At 42.4% G+C, this 16159-nt stretch overlaps 1 non-coding gene across 1 annotated transcript; it reads right to left on the bottom strand.

Annotated features, from left to right (window-relative positions):
- Positions 1–15687: 15687 nt before the first annotated feature.
- Positions 15688–15791, bottom strand: LOC112636887. The gene has a single exon (XR_003122341.1). It is a non-coding gene; the product is annotated as a U6 spliceosomal RNA (small nuclear RNA).
- Between the last annotated feature and the right edge of the window lie 368 nt (positions 15792–16159).

Below are 16159 nucleotides of genomic sequence, written 5' to 3'. Positions count from 1 at the left end.
CGAATTAACACGAAGCTCCACATTCAAATAACGTGAGTCCCCTCCCATTATTATTATTATTTATTGTAGCAAAGTATACATAGTAGTTATTTCATCGTTAATATATCAATTATTTATCATTATCAATTTCTCATTTAGTCTGCCTGCCTTGGCCTCCCAAAGTGAGCCACCGTGCCTCGCCTGTATTTTTAATTTTTTGAGGAACCTTCACACTGTTTTTCAGAATGGCTGCACCAATTTACATTCCCACCAACAACATTTAAGTGTTTTCTTTACATCCTTGCCAACACTTGTTATCTTTTGGCCTTTTGGTGGTAGCCATCTAACAGGTGTGAGATGATGTCTCATTGTGGTTTTGATTAGCATTTCCCTGATTAGTGATGTTGAGTACCTTTTCATATACACTTTAACCATTTGTATATCTTTTTTGGAAAAATGTCTATTCAGGTCCTTTGCCCATTTTTCAATTGGGTTATATATATTTTTTGCTATTGAGTTGCATGAATTCCATATATATTTTAGATATTTAATCCTTATCATATGCCATAAATACCCCTACCATGTACTCACAAAAATTAAAATAAATATATTTTAAAAAAGATATTAAAACTAAAGAAAAAAAAACACTTATCAGATACATGGTTTGCAAATATTTTCTCCATTCCATAGGTTGCTTTTTCATTTTGTTTTTTCCTTGACTGCTCAGAAGTGTTTTAGTTTGCGGTAATTCCCCTTGTCTATTTTTGCTTTTGCTGCCTGTGCTTTTGGTGTTATACTAAAAAAAACCTTTGCCAAGACCAATGACATGGAGCTTTTCTCCTCTCTTCTTCTAGAAGTTTACAGTTTTAGGTCTTACATTTAACTCTTTAATCTATTTTGAGTTAATTTCTGTGTATTGTATAAGGTAAAGATCCAGTTTCATTCTTCTGCATTTGGATATTTCATTTTTCCAACATGATTTATTGAAGATACTATCATTTTCTCATTGTGTATTCTTGGTGCCTTTGCTGAAGGCTAGTTAACCATGTATATATGGGTGTATTTCTGAACTTTCTATTGGGTTCAATTGGTCTATGTGCCTGTTTTTATTTATTTATTTATTTTTTTGAGACAGAGTCTCACTGTGTTGTCCAGGGTGGAGTGCAATGGTGTAATCTTGGCTCACTGCAACCTCTGCCTCTCGGGTTCAAGTGATTCTTATGCCTCAGCCTTCCAAGTAGCTAGGATTACAGGTGCCCATCACCATGCTCAGCTAATTTTTGTACTTTTAGTAGAGATGGGGTTTCATCATGTTGGTCAGGCTGGTCTCAAACTTCTGACCTCAGGTGATCCACCTGCCTCAGCCTTCCAAAGTGCTGGGATTATAGGCATAAGCCACCATGCCTGGCCTATGTGTCTATTTTTAATACAAGTACTATACTGTTTTAATTACTGTATCTTTGTAATATACTTTGAGATCAGGATGTATGATGCCTCTATCTTTATTCTTCTTTCTCAAGATTGCCTAAGCTATTTGGGGTCTTTTTTGGCTCCACACAAATTTCAGGATTTAAAAAAAATTTCTGTGAAATACATCATTGAATTTTCATAGGGATTGCCTGAATCTGCACATCACTTTGTATAGTATAAGCATTTTAATGGTATTAATTATTCTATTTGTATCTTCTACAATTTCTTTCATCCGTGTTTTATGGTTCTTATTGTACAGATCTTTCACCTCCTTGGTTAAACTTATTCTTAAGTTTATTCTTTTTGATGCCAGGTTAAATGGGAGTGTTTTCTTAATTTCATTTTCAAGCAGTTTGTTGTTAGTATATATTATAGAAATGCAACTAATTTTTTATTTTATTTTTTCTTTTTCAAATTTTATTTTAGATTCGGGAGGAGGTATAGATGTGCACATTTGTTACAAAGGTCTATTGTGTGATGCTGAGGTTTGCAGTATGATCGTACCTGTCATCTAGGTAGTGAGCTTAGTATCCAATAGGTGGTTTTTTTAACCCTGGCCCTCCTCCCTCCCCTCTCTTTAGTCCCCAGTGTCTACTGTTCCCATCTTTATGTCCATGTGTATCCAATGTTTAGCTCCTACTTATAAGTGAGAACATGTAGCATTTGGTTTTCTGTGTCTGCATTAGTTTGCTTAGGATAATGACCTCCAGCTGCGCCATGTGGAGAATCATTTTTTATTGCTGTGTAGTATTCCATGGTGTATGCATACTACAGTTTCTTTATCCACTCCACCATTGATGGGCACCTGGGTTGATTCCATGGCTTTGCTATTGTAAATAGTGCTGCAGTGAACACATGGGTGCATGTGTCTTTTTGTTAGAATGATTTATTTTCCTCTGGGTATGTACGCAGTAATGGGATTTCTGGGTTGAATGTTAATTCTGTTTTTAGCTTTTTGAGAAGTCTTCAAACCACTTTCCAGAGTGGCTGAAGTAATTAACATTCCCAAGAACAGTGTGTAAGCCTTCTCTTTTCTCTGTAGCCCTGGCTGACATCTCTTATTTTTCTTTTTTGTGTAATAGCCATTCTGACTGGTGTGAGATAGTATCTCATTGTGGTTTTAATTTGCATTTCTCTGATGATTAGGGATGATGAACATTTTTTCATATGTTTGTTGGCTGCTTGTATGTCTTTTTTTGAGAAGTGTCTGTTCATGTCCTTTACCCACTCTTTAATGGGATTATTATTATTTTAAAAAAATATTTATTTATTTGAGACAGTGTCTTGCTCTTCACCCAGGCTGCTGTGCAGTGGCACAATCTCAGTTCACTGCAGCCTCGACTTCCCGGGCTCCAGCCATCCTCCTGCTTCAGCTTCCTGAGTAGCTGGGACCACAGGTGCGTAATGTTATTTTTGTCATTTCTGATTGTGCTTATTTGAATCTTCTGTTTTTCTTTGTTAATCTAGCTAGCAGTCTATGTATCTTGTGTATCCTTTCAAAGAACCAATTTTTTGTTTCATCAATCCTTTGTATGCATTTTTGGATCTCAATTTTGTTTGATTTTGCCCTGATTTTAGTTATTTGTTTTCTTCCTCCAGCTTTGGGGTTTCGTTCTTGTTTTTCTAGTTCCTCTAGGTGCAATGTGAAATTGTTAATGTGAGCTCTTTTTAAATTCTTAATGTAGGTGTTTAGCATAATAAACCTTCTTCTTAAAGCTGCTTTTGCTGTATTCCAAAGATTTTGGTATGTTGTGTCTCTGTTTTGATTAATTTCAAATACTTTTTTGATTTCTGCCTTAGTTTTGTTGTTTACTCAAAAGTCATTCAAAAGCAAGTTGTTTAATTGCTATGTAATTGTGTGGTTTTGAGATATCTTCTTGGTATTGATGTATATTTTTATTCCACTGTGATCTGAGAGTCTGCTTGGTATGATTTTAATTTTTTTGAATTTATTGAGACTGACTTTATGGCCAAACGTGGTTAATCTTTTTTTTTGTTTGTTTGAGACGAAGTCTCACTCTGTTGTCCAAGCTGGAGTGCAGTGGCACAATCTTGGCTCACTGCAACCTCCACCTCCCGGGTTCAAGCGATTCTCCTGCCTCAGCCTCCTGAGTAGCTGGGACTACAGGCGTGTGTGGCCATGCCCGGCTAATTTTTGTATTTTTAGTAGAGACGGGGTTTTACTATGTTGGCCAGGCTGGTCTTGAACTCCTGACCTTGTGATTCACCTGCCTTGGCCTCCCAAAGTGCTGGGATTACAGGCATGAGCCACTGCGCCCAGCCATGGTTAATCTTAGAGTATGTTCCCTGTGCAGATTAGAAGAAAGTGTACTCTGTGGTTGCTGGGTAGTGTATTCTGTAGAAGTCTGTTAGGTCCAATTGGTAAAGTGTCAAATTTAAGTCTAGAATTTCTTTGTTAGTTTTCTGTCTTGATGATCTGTATAAAGTTGTCAGTGGGGTGTTTAAGTACCTCACTGTTATTGTGTGACTGTCTACATCTTTTTGTAGGCTAGAAGTACTTGTTTTGTGAATCCTGGTGCTCCAATGTTGGGTGCATGTATATTTAGGACAATTAAGTCTTGTTGTTGAATTGAACCCTTTATCATTATGTAATGCCCTTCTTTGTTCTTTTTTACTTTGTTGGTTTAAAGTCTGTTTTGTCTGATATGTGATAGCAACCCTTGCTTTTTTGTTTTCTGTTTGCGTGATAGATCTTTCTCCATCCCTTTACTTGGAGCCCATGGCTGTTGTTGCACGTTATAGGGGTCTCATGGAAACAGCAGACAGTTGGGTCTTTTTTTTTTTAATCCAAATTGCCACTCTGTGACTTCTTTCTTTCCTTTTTTTTTTTTTTTTTTGAGACAGAGTTTCGCTCTTGTCGCCCAGGCTGGAGTGCAGTGGTGCGATCTTGGCTCACTGCAACCTCTGCCTCCCGGGTTCAAGTGATTCTCCTGCTTCAGCCTCCTGAGTAGCTGGGATTACAGGCACCTACCACCATGCCTGGCTAATTTTTGTATTTTTAGTAGAGACAAGGTTTTGCCATGTTGACCAGGCTGGTCTCAAACTCCTAACCTCAGGAGATCTGCCTGTCTTGGCCTCCCAAAGTACTGGGATTACAGGTGTGAGCCACCATGCCTGGCCCACTCTGTGACTTTTAAGGGGGGACATTTAGACTGTTTACATCCAAGGTTAATATTGATATGTGAGATTTTGTTCCTGTCATGATGTTGTTAGCTGGTTGCTTTATAGTCTTGATTGTGTAGTTGCTTTACAAGGCCTGTGGGCTAAGTATGCAAGGGTGTTTTTGTAGTAGGAGGTATTGTTCTTTTATTTCCATGTTTAAAACTCCCTTAAGGATCTTTTGTAAGCTTAGTCTACTGGTAAGGAATTCCCTTTGCATTTGCTTGTCTGCAAAGGATTTTATTTCTCCTTTGCTGATGAAGTTTAGTTTGATGGGATATGAAATTCTTGGTTGGAATTTCTTTTCTTTAAGAATGCTGAAAATAGGTCCCCACTCTTCTGGCTCGGAAGGTTTCTGCTGAGAAGCCTGCTGTTAGACTGATGGGGTTCCCTTTGTACATGATCTGACCCTTTCCTCTAGCTGCCTTGAAGGTGTTCATTTTTGCATTGACCTTGGAAAGTCTGACGACTATGTGTCTTGGGTATGGTTGTCTTGTATAATATCTTGCAGGTGTTCTCTGAATTTCTTGAATTTGCATATTGACCTCTCTAGTGAGACTGGAGAACTTCTCATGAACAGTATCCTCAAATATGTTTTCCAAGTTGCTTACTCTCTCTTCTCTCTGAGGAAGGCCTATGAGTTATAGGTTTGGTCTCTTTATATAATCCCAAATTTCTCAGAAGTTTTGTTCATTCAAAAAAATTTTTTTTTCTTTATTTTGTCTGACTGTGTTGATTCAAAGGGTCAGTCTTCAAACTCTGAAATTCCTTCCTCAGCTTGGTCTAGTCTATTGTTAAGGCTTCCAATTGTATTTTGAAATTGCTGTAGGAAATTTTTCAATTCTACAAGTTCGGTTTGGTTCTTTCTTAAAATGACTGTTATTTTTCAATTCTTGGATTGTTTTACTGGCTTACGTGGATTGGGTTTCAACTTTCTCTTGAATCTTGTTAAACTTCTTTGCCATCCAGATTCTGAACTCTATATCTGTTATTTCAGACATTTCAATCCATTGCTAGGGAGCTAGTGCAAACCTCTGGAGGCAAGGAAATACTCTGACTTTATGAATTGCCAGAGTTCTTGTGCTGATTCTTTCTCATTGGAGAAGGCTGGTGTTTCTTTGTCTTTTTGAAGGTGCTGTCATCTGGATAGGGCTTTTTGTTGAGATATTCTGTTTTTCCCATGAGGGTTTGAGTGTGGTGTATGTTGTGTGCAGTTGATGGACTTTGTTTCTGGGTGCCTCCATGGGGCCAAAGCTCTGTACTCGTTTCTTAGCTGTGGCTAATTTCCTGTACTGTGTTTCACAGGCGATGTGTGTTGAAGGAATTTACTTTTGTGTGGTGGTGTAATTCAGGCTGTGATCCAGTCAATGGTGTTTAAGAGTAAGGACCAGCAGACAGGTCTTACTCAGCTATGTGCTTTTTTTTGTTGTATTTCAGTGTGTTTGCTGCAGTGCTCTGGGGAAGGGGAGTTGGGGGGATGAGAAATGGTTCTCTCACCAAGTTTATTCCTGGGCCTTGGCCAGGTTTATTTCTGGGCCTTGGCTCCAAGGCCCAGGAGGGCTGTACTTCCCCCGTAGGGCCGGTCCAAGCTAAAGGTTAGGTCACCGGGAGACCTGGAAACTTCCTGGGGACCTGTTGGTTCTCTGTGCTTGGCAGAATCAGGGTGGGTTGTAGGGTATGTCTGTGGGTCATCTGTTGGTGCAGTGGGTCAGGGTGGAGGATTCCCTGGGCAGGGTGGTGGTGCTGTGGGTGGGCAGCTGGTTGGTACCTGTGGCCTGGGGTTTTTTACCCAGCAGACTGTTGTGGACCATGTAGTTCATTCTCCCCCACCTGGATCACCCACCACTGTCTGCCCCTGGGGTAGGCCTGACCAGCTAGTTTTACCCTTAGCCTTTTGTGCCTGGATCACTGGGCTATTAGGTGTTCTGGGTCATGGGGCTCCCTTGGGCAGAGGCTGCAGCTGACCTACACCCTACCTGGATGGGTCTTGTGAGGGATGCACGCCAAGCTCCTGCACCAGCGCATGAACCCGTGCCTTCCTCTTCTCAGTGTCTGAGAGTGGGGGCTCCTCTACACTTGAGCTCAGGCTACAGATCCCAGCCTAATACCCCTGAGCAGTGTACACAAACCCTGGGCAATTGGGACTAGGACCGTGGCTTTGTCTTCTAGTCCCTCTAGGTTGAGCACTGGCTGTGCTGGGGGCTGAACTGCTCCCAGGCCACCAGCCAAACCTTCAGACAGGGCAGTGGAGGCCACACTCTTGGCGGGAGCAGTGAGGCAGGAGCCCTGGGAGGGGCTGGTGTACAGAGCGGCATGTAGATCAGATGCACCTCGGTCCGGCGGAAAAGGCCCTGCTCTCTCCCAGGCTGGCGGTCCTCAGGGGCTACAGTCATTCAGAGCAAGACCGAGAGCCTTGGGGGATAGGTGCCTATGGTTGTGTATCACTGCAGCTGCCCCACGAGCAAAACCTGGACTCCACAGAGGTTCCAACTCTGCCTCTGCCTGCTCTTCAGACATTCCCTCTGCCATTTCCAATGTCTGTGGGGGTCGCTGAGTTCTCCTGTAGCTGGGATCCCAGGGGCCTGCGACAGGAGAATGGTGCCTCGCAGTTCCTCCCTTAGGTCCTGTTCAGGACTAGGATCTGGTCCTAGCACTGGACAATCCCGTGCAGGCTTCCCAGCTTCCTCCATCTTCAGCCTCAATGTCTGCGTTGCCTCTCTATCCAGTTTCAGTATTTTCTCTCAGAAGATCAGTCCAAGGTGTGATGGTTTACTTGATAGACTGGTTTCTCTCAGTGGGAGAAATGTTTTCTGGCTGCACCTAGTTGGGTGTCTTGTCCTGCCCCCCACAATGCACTTTTTAATGTTGATTTTGTATCTTGCGATTTTATGAAATTCGTTTATTAGTTCTAACAGTTTTTTGGTGGTGTCTTTAGGGCTTTCTATATGTAAGATCACATGTCATTTACAAACAGACAATTTTTCTTCTTCCCAAGCCTGGTTCTTAAACGGATCCAATTTTTTCCTGTTTGTTTTTATTTCTTCCCAAACCTTTTCTGTTCACATAATAAATTCTGAAGATTTTTAAAGTTAGGATCTACAAGTTAACAAATATCTTGACTCAAATTGGCCTCAATAAAGAGAATATGTTCACCCTGAGGTTGGTGGTTCCTCTCATGGTCATAAGATGACTGCTGGCAGCAGCTGGGAGACAGGGCCTTGTTTAGAGCCACAGGGTGAGGAAGGCTGGCTGGTTTTGCACAGAAGCTCCAGGAAAACTGTCCTTGCATGTCATCGGTGCAAACTGGCTTAGTCCTGACCATCCATGAGCCAGTGACCAGAGGGGCAGAGACATGACCACAACTGGTTTGGGGGAGTCATCTGAGGCAGAGGGGATTTGCAGAGCCAACCAGAGTGTCCTCTCTCTTTAAGCCAAGTGCTCTGACATAGGTCTTTTAATCACCTCACCACTTAGGTTTGTGTTTATTCTGAATCTTAACCAAGAAACTGATACGTTCCCCATAGTGTAGAGATCCTCATTCCTTTTATTTTGAGATGGAGTCTTGCTCTTGTCGCCCAGGCTGGAGTGTAATGGCACGATCTTGGCTCACTGCAACCTCCACCTCCCGGGTTCAAGCGATTCTCCTGCCTTAGCCTCCCAAGTAGCTGGGACTGTAGGTCTGTGCCACCACACCTGGCAAATTTTTTTTTTTTTTGAGATGGAGTCTTACTCTGTCTCCCAGGCTGGAATACAGTGGCACAATCTCGGCTCCCTGCAACCTCCGCCTCCTGGGTTCCAGTGATTCTCCTGCCTCAGCCTCCTGAGTAGCTGGGATTACAGGCATGCATCACCATGCTTGGCTAATTTTTGTATTTTTAGTAGAGATGGGGTTTCACCATGCTGGCCAGGCTGGTCTCGAACTCCTGACCTCGTGATCTGCCCACCTTGGCCTCCCAAAGTGCTGGGATTACAGGAAGGAGCTATCGCACCCAGCCAAATTTTTATATTTTTAGTAGAGACAGGGTTTTGCCATGTTGGCCAGGCTGGTCTTGAACTCGACCTCAGGTGATCCGCCCATCTTGGCCTCCCAAAGTGCTGGACTTACAGGCGTGAGCCACCATACCCGGTCTCTGATTCCTTTTTTTTGAGACGAAGTCTCACTCTGTCCAGGGTGGTGTGGAGTTGCATAATCTCAGCTCACTGCAGCCTCCACCTCCTGGATTCAAGCAATTCTCCTGCCTTACCCTTCCTAGTAGCTGGGATTACAGGCATGCACCACCAGGCCTGGCCAAGATCCTCGCTCCTTTCAATCTTCCCAGTAAGAAGTCCACTACACAGTTGGGTCTGAAATAAGGAAATGTTCCTTGCAACTCACTACCACGGTGAGGCCTCCTTCAGTGGGGAGATATGATTTCAGCGGAAGAGGAGGGAAGATGGGGATTGAGATAAACTGCACCTACAGGAGGCCTGCCAAGGTTCACCTGGATGGAATTCCAAAGAAAAGAAAGACAAACAGGCCGGGCGTGGTGGCTCATGCCTTAATCCCAGCACTTTGGGAGACTGAGGCGGGCAGATCATGAGGTCAGGAGATCCAGACCATCCTGGCTAACGCAGTGAAACCTCGTCTCTACTAAAAATACAAAAAAAAAAAAAAAAAAAAAAAGCTGGGCATGGTGGCGGGCGCCTGTAGTCTCAGCTGTTTGGAAGGCTGAGGCAGGAGAATGGTGTGAACCCGGGAGGCAGAGGTTGCAGTGAGCCGAGATCCTGCCACTGCACTCTAGCCTGGGCGACAGAGTGAGACTCTGTCTCAAAACAAAAACAAAACAAAACAAAACAAAACAAACAAAAAAAGAAAGACAAACAGAAGTTGAGACTTAGCTTTGAAGTATCTAACAGTTCTGATTCTAATAGCCCCAAAGGTCAAAGGAAGAATGTTTCTCAAGGTGGGGTCTCCTGATCACTCTATTGGAGTCAGTTGGGTTGCACAAACACTGAGACACTTGGTCTGTTAAAAGAAAAACTTAAGCTGAATTAAATTTAAAGGAGTTATTTTATTTATTTATTTGAGATGGAGTCCTGCTCTGTCGCTCAGGCTGGAGTATATGTGGTGCAAACTCAGTTCACTGCAACCTCCGCCTCTTGGGTTCAAGCGATTCTCCTCCCTCAGCCTCCCAAGTAGCTGGGATTACAGGTGTGCACCACTGCACCTGGCTAATTTTTGTATTTTTGGTAGAGACAGGGTTTCACCATGTTGGCCAGGCTGATCTTGAATTCCTGACCTCAAGTGATCCACCCACCTCAGCCTCCCAAAGTGCTGTGCCTGGCCTGGAATGATTTTTTTTTTTTTAAAGACTCCAGGAAGGCCAGGTGCGGTGGCTCCTGCCTGTAATCTCAGCACTTTGGGAGGCCAAGGTGGATGGATCACCTGAGGTGAGGAGTTTGAGACCAGCCGCCAACATGACGAAACCCCATCTCTACTAAAAATACAAAACTTAGCTGGGCTGGTGGCATGTGCCTGTAGTCCCAGCTACTCGGGAGGCTGAGGCAGAAGAATTGTTTGAACCCAGAAGGCAGAGGTTGCAGTGAGCTGAGATCATGCCAGTGCACTCCAGCCAGGGTGACAGAGTGAGACCTTGGTCTCAAAAAAAAAAAAAAAAAAAAAAAAAAAGACTGGGAGATGGGAACTCAGTTATGGTGTGTTATAGTCCTTGCCAAGGGAGTCAGAGAAGTCAGCACATTTGGGCCACTCTCTTGCTCAGGTTAACTTGCCCCATAATGGTTGGGAGCAAAAGAGAGCAGCACTCTGGAGAGATGGCTCTGCTCAGAGCGAGCACATCCTGCCTCAGTGAGACGTGTGACACACAAGTGACAAGTCAGAGCCAGAGCGAGAGCGTGGGGGAAGGAGGGAGAGGGAGAGGGAGAGGGAGGGAGAAGGGAGAGAGAGGGAGAGACCCACGCATGTGCAGGACCTGCATGTGCCTGTCCACCGGTGAAGATGTCCTCCATTGGCATGCTAGGATGTATGCCCAATTTGTGTGGAGAGAAATGCAAACCAGGGCCGGGGGTGCAGGAGAAGAAGGATAAAAGCCTCGTTGACCCACATTTTTTATTACTTGGGCACAGAACCCTTATGTCCTGAGAGTCCTCTTAAACAGTCAGCTGGGTGCAGTGGCTCACACCTGTAATCCCAGCACTTTGGGAGGCTGAGGTGGGCAGATTGCCTGAGGTCAGGAGTTCGAGACCAGTCTGGCCAACATGGTGAAACCCCATCTCTACTAAAAATATAAAAAAATTAGCGGGCGTGGTGGCGGCTGCCTGTAATCCTAGCTACTTAGGAGACTTAGGCAGGGGAATTGCTTGAACCAGGGAGGTGGAGGTTGCAGTGAGCCGAGATCATGCCACTGCACTCCAGCCTGGGCAACAGAGCGAGACTCCATCTCAAAAACAAAACAAAACCAAAAAACAAACCAAAAAACAGTCAGAAGTCAGATTCAGTGGAACATGCTTTGGAAAGCATCGTTCTGGAGCACGGTCCCCTTGGGGCCCCTGAATCCTCCCCCCTTTTGGGCTCTGCTCACCTCAAACCCTGGATTCCAGCATCCCTGGGGGTCCCAGCTGCCTCCCTGTCTCTGCTCCGCAGTTCTGCTCAGAGTTCTGGTCCCTGGTTTTAGTTCATGTCCCACTTTCATTCTCTCTTTGCTCCAATTTATTTTTAACTTTGTACTGATACATTTTCAGTATTTTAAAAAGTCACTTCAAATCTTTGTTGAATAATATCAGAGTATGAGTGAAAAAAATCACTGTGTACACACAAAAATGTAGCTGGATCTTCATCTCACCCCTTAAGACCTAGATAATCTTGGTTCTCATCCCCTTGGCCCATCCCATGAGAAACCTTTCTGAGCTCCACTGCCTGGACATCTCTAGGTCATTGATTTTGCTGGGTACATTTTCTACTTCCCCATGACTGCAGGTGAGAGTTTCACAGAACTTTTACCACTACATAACAAGGGTCTCCTTCCTCCAGATTGCACTAGTGTTTCTTCCGCTTTCCGATACACTGCACTGACGTCTTCTGGAACACCTTTAGGTTTCCATCCACTGCTCTGTCCCACAGCCAAATGCCCCATGTTTTATGTTTTTGTTATAACTGCATCCTACTTCAAAATCTGTTCTAGTTATACTACTGTGAAATAAAAAACTACCCTACAGCAGTGATTTAAAACAATAAGTCTTATTTTATTTTGTGATACACCTGCAGTTTGGGCAGAGCTCAGTGGAGATGGTATGTGTCTGCTCTAGATGGGTATCTCCTGGCAGCTTGACCAGGGCTGCAGCATCAACTACCAATATGGCGCACCACATGGCCGGCTGGCTGGGGCCCTCCTGTGGTTTAAGGCCTGGTCCTAAAATCAGCATAGCATTGCTTCTGCCATATTCAAACATTCTGTTGGTCAAGCAGTCACAGATCCCAGATTAAAGGAAAGGGGACATAGACTCCACCTCTCAATGGGAGGAGTGTCAAATTCCGGGGGTATTTTTTTTAAAGCCTCATATCTGTACTCTCTTTAAAAGATTGGCTATTTTATTGACTTGGCTCCTGCCTCTGGCCCCAGTAGTCCAGAGGTTTCTCTTTTTCCTCCCAGGCTGTTTTTTAGAAACTCTAAGGGCATTCCCCCAACTTTATGATGTAGAGCATTTCAGCTTCCTCCAACCTATATCCAAATGCTTGGGGTCTAACTTGTCCAGTCAAGGTCACAGTGTGCCCCGCCAACTCATAGGCCTGAGAGAGGCTTGGAAGTTTCTTTCTGTCTTTCCGTTTTTTTTTTTTTCCCCCCATGGCCATGTCTGCAAGGGGAGGAGGCAAACATAGAGGTTTATTTCTCTCTAACATAACTATGTTACTTCACCTAGAAATAACTTCAGTCAACTTTGGTCAAATAGACTTTTCCGCCCTCTTTCCTTTGCATAAACACATGGTTCCCTGACTTCCATGGACTCCTCGGAGTTGGCCTCCTGTTCCTCCTCCTTGGGCTGCACCCTCTTCTGGTCCTCCAGACATGATTCTGTAAGTCCTTCTTAATTCCCTGCTACCGTATTTTCACAAGAGTTGAGAAACTCCAACTATCTGTGGCCTGGTTTTCACAAATACAGAGGCATTCATAAATATTAATACTTCCACTTCCCTTTTCTACTTTCTGGGTGAGACAGTTCAGACTTTTTGTTCTGGTCCCTGGGAGCCATGTTGGAAAGCCCAAATTGGGCCTGAAAGTGCATAGATGCTGGCAGATGGTGCATCAGCCCCCATGGGGCACTGCAGCCTAGAAAGTAGCAGGAACAGGAAGGCAGCAGGTGAACAGAAGATATGCGTCTTTTTCTCCCTTCCTTTGTCATCTTTCTCCATGTGGGTTTTTATTTTTTTTTTATTTTTTATTTTTGAGACGGAGTCTCGCTCTGTCGCCCAGGCTGGAGTGCAGTGGCCGGATCTCAGCTCACTGCAAGCTCCGCCTCCCGGGTTCACGCCATTCTCCGGCCTCAGCCTCCCGAGTAGCTGGGACTACAGGCGCCCGCCACCTCGCCCGGCTAGTTTTTTGTATTTCTTAATAGAGACGGGGTTTCACCCTGTTAGCCAGGATGGTCTCGATCTCCTGACCTCGTGATCCGCCCGTCTCGGCCTCCCAAAGTGCTGGGATTACAGGCTTGAGCCACCGTGCCCGGCCTCCATGTGGGTTTTTATATGTATTTACTTGTACTCAGTTTTATTCCAAAACTTCTTTGAACTGGGTCATAAAACCAACTGCATATTGTAAAGTAGAAGAAACTAAACTCTGAGAAATCAGGTAAAAAGTGGCAAGTGATAGCTGGTGATGGAATGCTACCTATCGTAACTTACCCTTTTGCAAATGTTACCTAGGTGAGACAAAGACATTTGAACCCTGACGTTTCTTTTATTGGTTTTGCTTTGTTTTTCTTGGTATAGACCTGGGAGTGTAATCGCCTGGTCATAGGGTGGCTTTAGTAGACACTGCCAGTTTTCCAAAGTGGGTGTACTAATTTTCACTCCACTAGCAATGTATGAGTGTTTCAAACAGCATATTCCTCTCAACATTTGATGCTAGGTTTTTTTTGTTTTGTTCTGTTTTTTTGTTTGTTTGTTTGTTTTTTAAATCTTAGCCATTTTGGTGAATAGATAGTGGTATCTTGGCATAGTGGTATCTCATTGAGCTTTTACTTTGCTTTTCCCTGAAAAACAATGTTTTTGAGCACTTTTTGATATGTTTATTGGTCATTTGAGTATTTTGTTATGAAATGCCTGTGATTTTGCCCATTTTTTAAAAAAATTGGGGATTTTTGTGTTCTTCTAATTACTAGACATTCTTTCTACATGTTCTACATAGAAGTCTTCTGTTAGATATGTGTTGTGAATATCTTCACATATTCTGTGGCTTTTTTTTCACTCTCTTAATAGTGTCTTTTGATGAACAAAAGTTCTTAATTTTAAGTAAGTCTAATTTGTCAGTGGTTTCGTTCATAGTTAGTGTTTTGGGATCTTTTGCAAGAAATCTTTGCCTACCTTAAGCCAAGAAGATATTATACTACCTGCTCTAGAAGCTTTACTATTTTATCTTTCATGTTTAGGTCTATGATTCATTTGAAATAAAGTTTTGTGTATGGTATGAGGTAGGGTGTTCAATTGCTCCAACACCATTTCATGAGGAGACCATCCTTTTCCCTGCTGAAATGTGGCAGTGTCTTTGTTGTAAATTTGGTGACCTTATGTGTGTGTTTCTCTTTCTTGTAGTCTCTGTTGATTTATATGCTTGTCTTTATGCCCATATCATGTTGTCTTAGTTATTGTAACTTTATATGAAGTTAAAACATTGTGATTCTTTTTCAAGACTCTTTTGGCTAATGTTGGTCTTTTGCATTTTCATTTATATTTTAAAATCAATTTGTCAGTTTCCACAAACAATTCCACTTGAATTTTATTAAAATTATATTGAATCTATGAATCAGTTGGGGAGAATTTACATATTAATATTTAGTCTTCAATCCACAAATATACCTTTCCATTTATTTTGGCTTTCTTTAATTTCTCTCAGCAAAAGTTCTATGATTTTCAGTGTAGTGTTCTTGAACATCTTTTGTTAGATTCACCTTTATTGTTAGTGGTTTTGATGCTTCTGAAAAGGATATTGTTTTTCTATTGTTATTTAAACTTGTAATTTGCTAGTATACAAAAACACAATTTATTTTTGCATATTAACCTTGAATCCAGATACTTTACTGAAATTACTAATTAATTCTAATAGTTTATTAATTCCTTTAGATTTTCCAAGTATATAGTCATCTGCAAAATATGGTAGTTATATTTCCTCCCTTTTGGGTTTATTCTTTTTATTTCTTTTTCTCACCTTATTGCATTGTCTAGGATTTCTAGTAAGTGTTAAATGGAAATGGTGACAGTAGACATTTTTGTCTGGTTCTCAAATTGAGTGGGAAAGTATTTAGTATTTCACATTTCAGTATAGTGTTAGTCATAGGGTTTTGTTTGTTTATATACTTTATTATATTAAAAAAGTTACTTTCTATTCTTAGTTTTCTGAGAGTTAAAAATCATGAACAGATATTTTATTATGTTTTTACTTTTTCTGGATCTATTGAAATTATCATATTTTTTTTTTCCTTTATTTTGTCAATCTGGTGATATTCAGTTCCTGATTTTTTTTTTTTTTTTTTTTGAGACAGAGTCTTGCTCTGTTGCCCAGGCTGGAGTGCAATGGCAGAATCTTGGCTCATCACAACCTCTGCCTCACAGGTTCAAGTGATTCTCCTGCCTCAGCCTCCTGAGTAGCTGGGATTACAGGTATATACCACCATGCCATGCCCGGTGGTATGGTAAAAAAAAAAATAATAATTTTTGTATTTTTAGTAGAGACGGGGTTTCATCATGTTGGCCGGGCTGGTCTCGAACTCCTGACCTTGTGATCTGCCCGCCTCAGCCTCCCAAAGTGCTGGGATTATAGGCGTGAGCCACAGTGCCCGGCCTCCTGATTTTTTTTAATGGTATGTTTTACAAATTTGTGTGTCATCCTAGTGCAGGGGCCATGCTAATCTCTGTATTGTTCTGATTTTAGTGTATGTGCTGCCGAAGGAAGCACCATTTCCTGATTTTTAAATGTTAAAGAATTCTTGCATTCCTGGAATAAGTCCCACTTAGTCATGATGTATTATTATTTTTAACTGTTGCTGGATTTGACTTGCTAATGTTTTGTTGCTGTTTTCCCATCTCTGTCCATGGGAGATAGTAACCTGTACTTTTCATTTTTGTAATGTCTTTGTCAGGTTGTGTATCAGAATTATGCTATCCTTCTCTAGTGAGTTAGAGTGCGTTCCTTTTTTCTTTATTCACTGGAAGAGTTTGTGTAAGATTGGTTATATTCTTTCTTAAATGTATGTTTTGAAGAACTTGCAAGTGAAGTCATCTGGGTCTGGAATGTTTTGGCTGGGAAAGGCATCTTGAAATCTT

This window comes from Theropithecus gelada, chromosome 12 (assembly GCF_003255815.1).
Source record: "Theropithecus gelada isolate Dixy chromosome 12, Tgel_1.0, whole genome shotgun sequence".
Lineage (NCBI taxonomy): Eukaryota > Metazoa > Chordata > Mammalia > Primates > Cercopithecidae > Theropithecus > Theropithecus gelada.
The sequence above is the reverse complement of the archived record's forward strand: the minus strand, read 5'-3'. Positions and strand labels throughout refer to the sequence as shown.